Source organism: Homarus americanus, unplaced genomic scaffold (assembly GCF_018991925.1).
Source record: "Homarus americanus isolate GMGI-L3 unplaced genomic scaffold, GMGI_Hamer_2.0 scaffold30108, whole genome shotgun sequence".
In the NCBI taxonomy this organism is placed as follows: Eukaryota; Metazoa; Arthropoda; class Malacostraca; order Decapoda; family Nephropidae; genus Homarus; species Homarus americanus.
In genome coordinates, this window is record NW_024748109.1 from 10,884,878 (window position 1) to 10,897,387 (window position 12,510).

Genomic DNA, 12,510 nt, shown 5'->3' on the forward strand with positions numbered 1-12,510 from the left:
TGTGTGTGCTTCATATAATGCCTACATCTAAATGTTACGTGGGGAACTCAGTACGTGGTGGATAAAAACTAACAACAGTCGTTAAGTGGCATCATTCTCATCACTTTGCTTAATGAGGCTGTGGAAATTAGCCTTACGGGATCTTCGCATGTTAGCAGTGCGGTCTGAAGATAAAGTGAAGTTAAGGGTTATACAGACGTGCAGGAAGCAGCAGCAGGTGCAGCTTAAAGGGACTGCCTGATAGAAAGTGGCTGCGAGACACTCGGGTCCACATTTTGGTTTAGGCAGAAAATGATAATAAGAGAGACTCCCGGAGTCAAGAATTAGTTACGATTTCTAGTTTGTCGCCGTTTTCTCTCTTTATGGGTGTGGCGAGGCATCATATACTTCTCAGCCTTTAGTCCCACGCCATAACAAAAGTGCTAGTACAGTGAATCAGCTGCATCCGGCGTTCCCTTCCACCCAACAAAGACATATTGATGGAGAATATGTTTGCTTTTTGCCTAACAGTAATACATGACTAAATGACCCTACGTGATATGTACAGTAGTTCACCTTGTGTTGTTTTCAGGTGTTTTGGGTACAGTACCACACTCCCTCCTATCATCGTCAGGAACGTGTATTAGGGTGATATTCTGGGAAAGAAAGGGAAAGAGATAGTCTGGATATTTTATAGAGAAACGTGAGGAGACGAGCGACCCGGAATTAGGATAAAAAATGAAGATGTGACATGTCAACAGGACGTGGGAGAGACATCACCCCGGCTGATGTATGAGAGAGATTAGATGGGGAAAAAGATGCGGGTCGGTGTGAGAAGAAGACAGGAAAAGATACAGTGGAAGGGTCTGTGTGGTATGTACAGTATATGTAAAAAGGTGAGGGTCGTGCTGATGACGTCCCCCCCCCCCCCATAAGATCCGCCCTTCGTCTGGTTTACCTGTTTCAAGCAGTCCTTCTCTCGTTCTTCATCTTCACTATTATCAAACTTCCTAGTGTCCCCTACATTCTTTTTTTTTTCATTCGTCCTACCATATTATTCTACCTTCATCTTAATATATATAAACCTCTTAGTTTCGTCTCCTCAGTATATCCATTTGCGCATACAGGTAAACTACCTTATTACATAATGTTCACTAACCAGCCACGCAGCCTTAATCTATTCTACACTATAACAACTTAACAGTAGAGTACTTAATTATTCCATTTTAGTCTTTAGTATCTAGTTTTTTATGTTATTCTTTTCTGATCTCTATTTTAATTCTTATTTTATCACCCAGTAAACCGTTTTTCTGGGTTAATCGATTTCGGGTATAAATTGCCAGAATCAATATTTGCAACACATCGTCACACTATTCCTAGACTACCAACAACTCAAAGAATAACTCCCATGGTTACAGTATCCTCCTCCAACACCTCTCCCAAATTCCACCAACACCTTTCCAAAACATCCCTCTCCAACTCCTCGACAATACATCCCTTGTCAACACCTCTCCACATCCCTCTCCAACAAACCTCCCAGGTCATCTCCCGCACGAGCTTTCCCTCATCTTCACGGTTCTTCCCCGAGTTGTGTATCAGAGCGAAATCTCAGGAGGTTTCCCCGGGAGTCAGGAGTGTGTGTGACGGCTCCCTCCTTCATATGTACGTACAGTGGCTGGCTGAGTGGTTCCCTCCGTCCCTCACATGCACAGTGGCTGGCTGGCTGGCTGGCTGGCTCCCTCCCTCCTTCACACGTACAGTGGCTAGTTCCCTTGCTCACGTACATGCTGGCTCCTTCCTTCCCCTCACGTGCATGCTAGCTCCCTTCCCTGAACACCTTCACGCCAAAGTCAAGCAAGGGGAAACTAGTAATTATGGCCGAGCTGACCGTGGCTGACACGAGGGAAGAAAAGATGTGAACACGGACTAGATGGTATGAACGAGGAGAGCATGATAGCGAAAAGAAATAGAGACAAGACGAGATATTGTAAAACACAGTGACACATCGGTATCAAACCAAGAAGACACAAACTTGAAAGAGACTTGCACTCCTAACGGTTACCTGTCACCGACCACAGGTGTTAGGCCTCATCGATCAAGAAGGATTTACCACAAGTTTCCTCCTCCTCCCACGCCTCGTCACCACCACAGCGCTTCCTCGTCGTTGTCTTCTCTCCTACCAACAGACTGCCTACACATCACATCCGTTTTAAACTAAACTTACCACCATTACAAATTTGACATTTATTGCTACCGAATCTCACACACTTACCACCTAATGCACGCAAAACAATTACAAGTCATCCGTCCACTTTGACAATATACCTGTACTGTAGGTACAGTTCCATTCAGAAGTTCGTTGTACACCCGAGGCAAAGGGCGCATAGCCTATTGCACCCTTACATAAGAACATAAGGAGTCTGCAATAGGCCAGTTGGCCTGTGCATGGCAGCACCTGTCGAGAGTTACTACCACTCTCTATCATCCATGAATCTATCTACCCTCCTTTTGAAACTTTCCAGAGTTCCAGCACTTACTACAAAGATGCTAAGCTTGTTCCACTCGTCCACCACCCTATTTGTGAAACAGTTTCTTCCTATCTCCCTCCTAAACCTAAACTTATCCAACTTAAATCCGTTGCTCCGAGTCCTATCCTGCTCGGATATTATAAGAACTTTATCTATATCCCCTTTATTGATTCCTTTCACCCACTTAAATACTTCTATCAAATCTCCTCGCACTCTTCGTCTTTCTAGGGAATGCAATTTAAGTTTCTTTAACCTATCCTGATATGGAAGGTTTCTAAGTCCCGGAATCATTTTTGTCATTCTTCGCTGCACCGACTCTAGTGATTTGATATCCATTCTATAATAAGGTCACCAGAACTGAACCGCATAATCGAGGTGCGGCCTGACTAGCGCAAGATATAGTTGCAATAAGACCTCTGCACTCTTGTTACTTACACTTCTAGATATAAAACCCAATACTCTGTTTGCCTTATTTCGAACATTAACGCACTGTTTTCTAGGCCGTAGGTCCGGGCTTACAAGTACCCCTAGGTCTCTTTCACAAGTCGACTTCCTGGACGTCAGGTCACTACGCCGAACACGAGGGGCAACCATTATTATTATTATTATTATTATTATTATTATTATTATTATTATTATTATTATTATTTACACACTCCAGAAGTATCATTACGAAGGGTCCGATGGATTTCAAAATGAACACTACTGTACCAAGCAGCTACCATTTCCAGTTTGTGTTCCAGACAATGGTATTATATAGGTAACGTTATCACTCACCTTTATGTGTTCTAATTTAGTGGAGATTAGAGCTACTCCCACCGCTGACAACCTTTAAGTTCCTGGCGTGGATGTTTGGTATTTCACCTGGTAACTTCTATGTAACTAGTTATATAATGTCAGGTAACCCCATCTGCAAGTCATCTTATCTGCACTAGCCTGTGTTCCCTTGTAATTCCTGTAATTACTTTGTAGTTGTTTCAGAGTATTTAGTGTTCACGCAAACACTATCTAGCTTTTCTATTTGTTTACCAAAATATAGCACAGTATTATTATTAATTACGAATCAGCCGATATTAGGCAACAGTCCTTTTACGGGAGAATATAGAAGGTAATTTACAGAGCTCCTATAACACGTTTATTGCGTGGGAGATACAGGGGTTAAGTCCACAGAGGGCTGGGCACTTGGTGATGACCTGTTCAAATCAGAAATGCGTGGAGGACATAGAAATGTCATCCAACACATGAGAAAGAAGTGATAAGGTATGTTTAATTTCTGTTTATCTCGTTAATTTGGGTACTGGAGCTAATTTATACATTTGCGACTCTTGTTGTCTTGGTAGGGTTGTCAAAATCCTTAGTTATGTCAAATTGCCTAACACATAATCGTGCAGATACTTTTTGAAGCGTGTACAGTTCCCTTGTTACTTTGTAAATTAGAAAAAATATATTACAAACCAAAACTCGTCTCCTTGCAATGACTACTACACAGTCATATTACCGGATACAAAAAATCCGATTTAAACAAAATCATTGCCTCACTACCCTCAAAAGTTGAGTGAAAAAACTAAATTTCGCAGTGATTTGCCAGACGGACGGGAGTAAATCCCAAAGTCTTTCCAGTTTCACTTTCAGTATAGATGAGAACCTTCTGCAGGACTTGTTGGTCCAGTGATGCGTCAGGGTCAAACTGGTGTCTCCCTCCAAACAAAGAAGGAAAAAAAAATCGGTTCCTTAAAATACCGAGGGTGAAATTGGAAAAATATCAATAAATCCTGAAAAAATGTTCGTGCTCCTAACAAACTAGTAAAATAAAAAGCCTCGAAATGCCCATGATGAGACGGAGGATGACAGGGAGCGTATAGCGTGTAGGTAACATCCCCCAGCATAATGTTGGGGCCGTCCAGGTTATACGAGGACAGTAATAACAAGGAACACACACTGCGTCAAGTAACTGCTGAATAACATGCTAACGGGTTCAATCAAAATACCTGCTGAACTGTCAGCTTATCATTTGGCGTTGTACTTCACAGACTTTGCAAAATAATGAGTTATACATGACACCACAAGTATAATTATACAGGCCACAACCACCGAAGATTCTTTAACTTAATTTTTATTCCGTTATTAAAAAAAAAACGTATAATATGAAACAATTGAACTTTCAGTGCAACTAATTTTCATAAAACCTTCCCACTACAAATCTTATTCACAGATTACAGTATTTACACAATTGTATCCTTCGCCGTGTCCGCTGTAAAGAACCACCATGACCGGCCGTTACAATACCGCCAGCAAGTCTTAAGTAAATATCACGGCGAATATAGTGACTTCAGTTACATGAACAATATAATGTAGTAATCACCTCTCAAACATCGTAAACATCTTCTACAGGTCAGAACAACAAAGAAAATGTAAACAGGAGGTTTGCTCAATATGCAATTCAAGTTTCGACCTCAGTTGGTAAGCTATGGACGATGGTTTTCTCGGAATTCTGCTCTTGACTATTCTTGTTGTTTTTATTTGAAGACCTTGTACCTCACCGAAAAACTCAATTTATGTCGTCAGGGGTGAAGGGTAATACTCTCATCTTTCAAATATATATATATATATATATATATATATATATATATATATATATATATATATATATATATATATATATATATATATATATATATATATATATATATATATATATATATATATATATATATAAATATATATATATATATATATATATATATATATATATATATATATATATATATATATATATATATATATATATATATATATATATATATATATATATACTGGATTCATGTCAACTGGAAGTAGTACAAATATTTCGTCACCTGATAATGACAGGTATAATCCCTCCTGGTAGCCTGACGCAGGTATAACCTGTGTTGCAACGCCAATTACCGCACAATTCCTGTGTCTGACCACTCTTAAGGGTGCCAGTGTTTCACGTTTTTGTGTAACGTGCATTCGTAGCTTAGAGCTACATGCACGACCACAAAAGGTCACACACACAGTTTTACAGACGTAGTCACAAACGTAAACGCAGATTAGCACGTGCTCAAACATACAATCACACACACACAGATAAATACACGCCGTCGCAGAGGAACAGCCAGTGTTCAACATTTTACATTACAATTCTCGACAAAGAACTTGTCATCGCTGGCGATGGTAATTCACCTCTGAAACATTAAGTTACACAATATTTGATCCGAAAATGACGAGTCAAATTTTCACCAGTTCTCTCTTGCCGGAACGATTAACTGCATTTTTTTATGAAATACATTTTGATGAACTGGGAACAATCATTACTTGGCCATGGTTACTGTACAAGCTATGGGGCTTAGAATGAATAATTAATCAAAATGAAAGATCAACAACTCCACTTTCGTACGTTTTATATCCAACAAATAAAATGAAAACCCGTCCTAGGACTGTACTTCACAAGGGCCCCCGTGAGTCACGTGAGAAGTGTTGATTTACGCCAGGAAAGTCAGTATACACTGTGATCCTTCACACTAACATATACTTTGACTAGAGGAGTCACTCCATGACCTGAACCTTTGACTGACCTCGACAAAAAACAACAAATAATGACCAATGACCCACGGGACATTTTAGTGACACTTAGCTAAGAGCTCAAATTGTTCAGTAGCTAAATAACCTACAAAAAGATAAATAAAATAAAGTGCACTCCTCTGACAATATTTTCGGTAATTAGATTACCCTAGCACAGAAATGTGATCAAGAGCTAACTGCCAAGTGAAATGATCTATTAATATTACTATACAAACGGTTGTTTTATTGACTACCACATTATTACTTGATATCTTTAAAGCAACAGTTTACAGTGATGATAGTAAATTATTTATTCATGTTGAAAAATTTTAAAACCAGGGGGCGTTGCCCTGAATCCACTGGGGGTCGGGGCATACCCCAGCGCCTAACCAAATCTGTTGGTTTCCACGAGTAATCCGCTGTGAAGTATTGATAGCCCTGTCACTATACACTATAATTATTCCGACAGCTAAACTGGTACAAGCAGGCTTTGTTTCTTATCACGACCATCACCTATAACCCACACTTACATTGGCACAATTCACGTCAAGTATCCAGATCAGGCCTCCTATCAGTCACTGGCAAAACCCGTGTTACCTGTGTTACTACACCCGTGGTAATTGTAACGCGACTCCGAGTCTCTTGTAACACCCTGAGGCACTGTTAGCAGCCCCGTCATTCACACACTGGGAACGAGTTATGTATGTCAACACAGCTGTCGTTCAGACTCTTGAGGTGCCTCACATATCAAAACAGTCTCAGTCAATAAAGCATTACATCCACAGTATGAGCAAACGTATTTTGTCAACACAATCCATTCAGAGTCGTTTAAGGGTACATTAAATACGTCAAAACAGCCTTCGCTCATCGTATACACAGATATATTACGTCAACACACCCACTCAAGGGTCCATTATAAATATCAACACATTCACCAATCACAATACAGAATAAATATTCATGTTTCACATCTTAGTCATCCAATATACAACAGATATTTCAATTCTTATGGAAAACGTTTACAGAACAATAACCACTTGTAAGTTTTTGGACGCCGTGTATATATTGTACAGTATATCAACAACCGTGATTCACCCAACAGTGTATCACGGTTAGTTAGTAAACTAAACACAAGCACAGAAATCTATCCATGAATTATCCAGGGCGGCTGTTGTAATCTTAAGTAAATTTCCTAGTGTATATGCTTTAAAACTATATGATGAATTAAGAACGGTTTCAATTCCAAAATTCTTGCTTCTTAGATTGTTGTATTTCACGCGTGTAAGATGTTGGAACGTTCGTAAGCCTACAACGCAATGCAAACACACCTTACTATATATTTTCTGAATCCTTAAAACGCAGATAATCTGCAAGATGACGAACATATATCAACATAACCTTTGCACATGGTCTACTGTAGGTCCGGTATCGTGTACAGAATGCGAACACAACCATCATTCATAATCTTGGGACAAGGCTACATCTATTTGTGTAATTTATTTTCCATGCTAGAATCAAGTGCATACTTTTTTTTTTTACACTTACGATATTTCCGAGGCAGCTTAGTTATCACATTACCCAGCCTTGCCACACCCTGTAGCTCCCGCCACCAGGCAACTTCTGCCGACAATTTTACGTCTCTCTCTCTCTCTCTCTCTCTCTCGTTTTATAGGAAGGTCACGTATCATCAGAGATGTTCTTCCATTTCTACATTCTGGTGGCCATTAAAATACCAACATGTCATCCTCTTATAAATAACGTAATAGTATTATAAGTAAGGCAGACACGAGGGGGAAATTACCTATTACTTCCCCTCCGAGATTCAGATACATTCTTACAAATACAAATTTATACATAGCAAAGTACTCTCCATGTGATAGCTATGACAGACCTCCACCTAGATATGAGAGAAATGTATTAAGGGAGTTCTGGATACTAAGGCTGGTAGTAGTAGTGGTGGTGGTGGTTCCTAAAGAACACCCTGGGTGTAGTAATGAAGTTTCCCCCGACCGTTAGCACGGCACACGCGGGCCCGGATCAATGTCTTGTCTGTCCCTCTGGCGGGGGTCGTGTTGACCGATGTACTTGTTCTGCTTCATGTGTTACGGTGCATGTACTGTAAGTGTATACCTGGATATAAAATAAGTGTATGCTGATGTACACTGTATACATATGTCTATACATAGATATATGTTAATTAATGAAATTCACTTTAAATCAGATAAACATAGGCCTATCTGTTTATATCTGTCGCATAAAACGTGCAGAAAATGTCACATTTTAATTCAAAAGAAAACTATATAAAAATTACAAAAGCGCCAGGATACCAGATGGTGGTTGTTTCAGGGCTGAGGAACAGCAACAATGACTACGTGTGTGGAGACAGGGTGAGCGAGGCACTGCAGATGTAAGTCGTTCCTCCTGCCTGCCTGGACGCAGTGACCCAGTAGGTGGGGGGGGGGGTGGGAGGGAGTGAGGGGAATCGAGCTGCAAGTCTCCCACTCTTCCCCTCCCCCTCTCTTGTTTCACTGCATGTAGGTGACGCCCATTCATATGTATATGTCTCTTGTATGTCTACCCGCCTGTATGTCACTGTCTGCCTGTCTAACTGCATTACTCGCCATATTATTTCCTTACTTTTTATATTACCTTAATAAAGCATTGATCTACCCGTCAATAAGTTAATATTATCCCACAACAACCACAAACCTAGAAAGGTGTTAATGACTAATTATGTCAAATGTAATTCTACCGCCAACATTCATTCAACGTAATGTATAAAAAGTTGCCATCTTACGTGACACCTCTGGAATACAAAGGAAATGAACAATTTGCAAACAACATACACACTGCTTATATTCTTATTTATGACAGCAGGATAATTAGAGAACATTTATATGTAATTACGAAATCCGGTCTTTATGTATATTTTAGTATGTAAATATAGTACACCCTTATGTCCAATTAGGAATATTATTACAATGGTAAGTGCAAATTACTAACCTCTGGGAAAAACCTCCTTACCTCTCCCGTTGAAGGACAATTTGGGTGCAGACGGGTGTCTACCCGTTTGCCCCACAGTGCGCGCGCGCACACACTCAAATTAATCTTGCTGAAATCTACCCAACTCCTTTTAAAAGAAAAACTGAACTTTCCCGTTTACTTCCTCCTGAATGCGGAACTGTCCTGTTAAGGGCGTAACTTCGTACACAGTAACAAGAGAATACCTAATCTTATTTTCTTTGCCACATAAAACTCCCAGGGAAGGTCATATCAAGGGTTTAAATTGACATGTTGTTGTTTCAGGAACCTGTGTGTGAACATAAGTAAGAAGACATTTATGGTTTTTATGGGCACAAGAATTCAGGGTTTCTGGGAATATGTATCTCGATTTTTTTTTTTTTTGCAGGTTTAAATTCAGGAGTTTAAAGTTCGTATGACTGATTTTTAGGCCGAAACACGTCTTCCTTACACATATTTACACAGATCCCCCCCCCCCCGAAAAAAAAAAATTATCATGTTAAACTTTCAACCACGATGCTTGTTATAACAACTGGAGTCCAACTACATTTGGAGTTCAAAATCTCCTGTTCTTTTTAATCTGAAATACTTGATATTTTTCTGGTTGACTGTCCAACCCTCCAATCCAGCGCCCACCCACACGAACACTGCCAGCCTTCCACACGGTCGGTCATACTTGTAACAACAGACGGTTGATAGAGTGTTTTGTTTGCTAAGCTTAGTGTTCACTGTTTTATTGTCGCATACTATTCAAACAACATACCGGTAATTAATCAAAAGTAAACCAAATTAAATCGCTTTTTGTAAATTTTATTGACTCATGAAAATCGAGACACTGATAACTAAGTTATTTTATAAATTTCCATACTTCAACACTAAGTTATAACAGTATAGTTGCAGGGACAAAAGTTGAACACTTATATTTCAATGCATACTGTTTTAATATCAATATTAGTGTTCCACAGCAACACTATACGTATTGTCTATACGTATTATATCAAAGACTCTCTTTCTCCTTTCCCCTAAAGATCCCCCAGTGGGAACATGGTACTCGCCAGACTCGTTTGGGAGAATATGGTATCTATAAAACCTCCGAAATCATATAACCACTAAACGGGGGACTGTAATATCCCAAGTAAATAGACCAACTCCCCCAAAGGACGGCAGGCATCCTATTGAGACAAACCCAAGAGAAGATCGCCTCAGACACCATTGGGTGGCATCAACTGACCTGTATTGGGCTTGTCAGCAGTTGAGAACCCATTATGCCGGGGAGTTTCTACTGGCTCTTCAGGCATTTACCTCTACCTTCAGGAAATCCATGCTGGATTAGCCTTCGATCTAATGATCCACCAATCCACACAGGGAGATGGCATGGATGACATAAGTTAATGACATTATCATGAAAGTCTGACCACTGAGGGCTCCCAGCCACAAAGTGAACCTCTGGTTTACAGATCCGACAAGTGCTCACACAATTACGCTGCTACTTCGAAAGGATGGTAAACCACGATTGTGGGATTACACATGTGATTCCAAACTGGTGTCTGTCTATTTTTCCCAGAGTGCAGCTGGAGTGATGAAGGCAGCAAGCTCGGGGGAAAACAAGGAGGTAAAGTACAAGATCCTAAACCACGAATATCGTTTTGTCCCAATCGGGACTGAGATCCTAGGAGCCTTGGGCACCGAAGCTCTGGAGAACCTGAATGAGTTGAGCTTCGATTCACTAAGGCCACTGAAAACTCCAGAACATCTACCCTGTAGTTACAAGTTCCAGCTCTTCGGCATTGCTCGCCAGAGTGACTGTCTTCTGTATGAGAAACTCAGTCCTACACTTGAGCTCGAGGCCGTCTTCGAATTGTGACTGCAATTCTTGCCATAACAAATAAGCAAAAAAAAGAGAAAAAGTAAATATACTATGTACAATAATACAACGGAGCGATAGAACGCACTATGTTCTGGTACTCACAGTTCAACGAAAACTATCACAATTTTCCGTTAATGCTCTTTATTCTCTTCTCCGAGGCGAAGTCTATGAACAAAACCAACTAGTGGCAGGTAATCACGATGAAAAATACATAATCAAACCTGGCCTTACGACAACTAAAAAATTCGGACAAATCATAAATATGGACAGCTTGACACGGTCCCTTTATCTTAGTAAAATACACCAAGTAACATTAAAAACTGAATATACTTTCTCTGAAATACGTACAACTTATCATAATTATATACTACCACTAGGCCGTCCGATAATCCGATTGTTGTCTCCAAGTGGTTGATGATCTGGACACACAGGCCTTCTCCCAGAACACTTTTCGGATCATAATGATACAACACACAGTTAAAGTCACGCACAGCAGCGAGTGACCTTCATTGTTCCGGTAACTTTTCATCAACAACAGACAATAAACTGAATGCCATGGACACTTTGTATTAACTAAAACGTTTATCAGCGTAGGTATAACACATAGTCAAAGGAAATTTATATTCCAAGAAGTTTTGTTAAATTAATGTTTTGCATACAGTACATACTTCTTGTTTTAAATCAAAAATTGTCAGTTAAAGATATCATTTATTAATAAGTTTGTGTGCTTGCTTGCTTTATTCACGTAAAATATATAATTTACACAATTACTTTGCAATATTATCCGATGAATTATGCCATACACATTACGCGTTACACGTATTGTACCTACTGTACACTAGTATCGAGCAACCCAACCTAACAACCTAACCATCTAAATTACGGACAAAGAAAGACCTATTTCCAAAGTTTGACTGTGTGTATGTGCCAAAGCCTGGTAACATGACACATGGTCAAGTGAAATACTGTGTAGTCTAAAACTTATTGACACATCAGGTTGAGCGAACGATCCCCGTAACGTACTGAAGATTCAAAACGTTTGTTCCTAAAATTATAAATTCAATTGTTCAGCAAGCAATTTTTAAATGATTTGCGGCCATCCATTCCTTGTTAATTTTATTTTGGACACCTAATACACCATCCCCAACATTGCAGTATACACTTCCACCAACGAATCAAATTAACCAAGATGGGTTTAAGTCAACACTCACCCGAATAGCTATTCCAGAGTAAGAGCAAGACGAGTAACACGTCCTTCCCCAACCACTGCCACAGCTACACTACCTCTGCGCGTGCGCTTCCAGCCTTCCAACCTGCCTGACAGCCCCTAACACGTCACGCTCAGACGAGCTCCAGCAAGTGGAATTCCAGCATATTTTTAAACAATGATATCCATTAAGGGTCCGGAAGTCAACAGCTCCTTGTGTTCAAACACCTCAGCTAAACCAAAGTATTTTCCTTGTACATTAATAAAAGGCAAGTGCGCACTACATAGTCTAAGATGCAAACACCGGAAACGAGGGCTTTAATCAC

The 12,510-nt window shown here is 39.9% G+C and overlaps 1 protein-coding gene across 1 annotated transcript in view; it reads right to left on the reverse strand.

The window, feature by feature from the left end:
• The window catches only part of LOC121880076 (CAP-Gly domain-containing linker protein 3-like), a 184,445-nt gene extending 172,207 nt beyond the window's left edge, over nucleotides 1-12,238 (reverse strand). The window contains exon 1 of the mRNA XM_042387085.1: nucleotides 12,189-12,238. The gene's annotated coding sequence lies outside the window, so the exon portion shown is untranslated. The remainder of the gene's footprint in view (nucleotides 1-12,188) is intronic.
• Nucleotides 12,239-12,510: the final 272 nt, after the last annotated feature.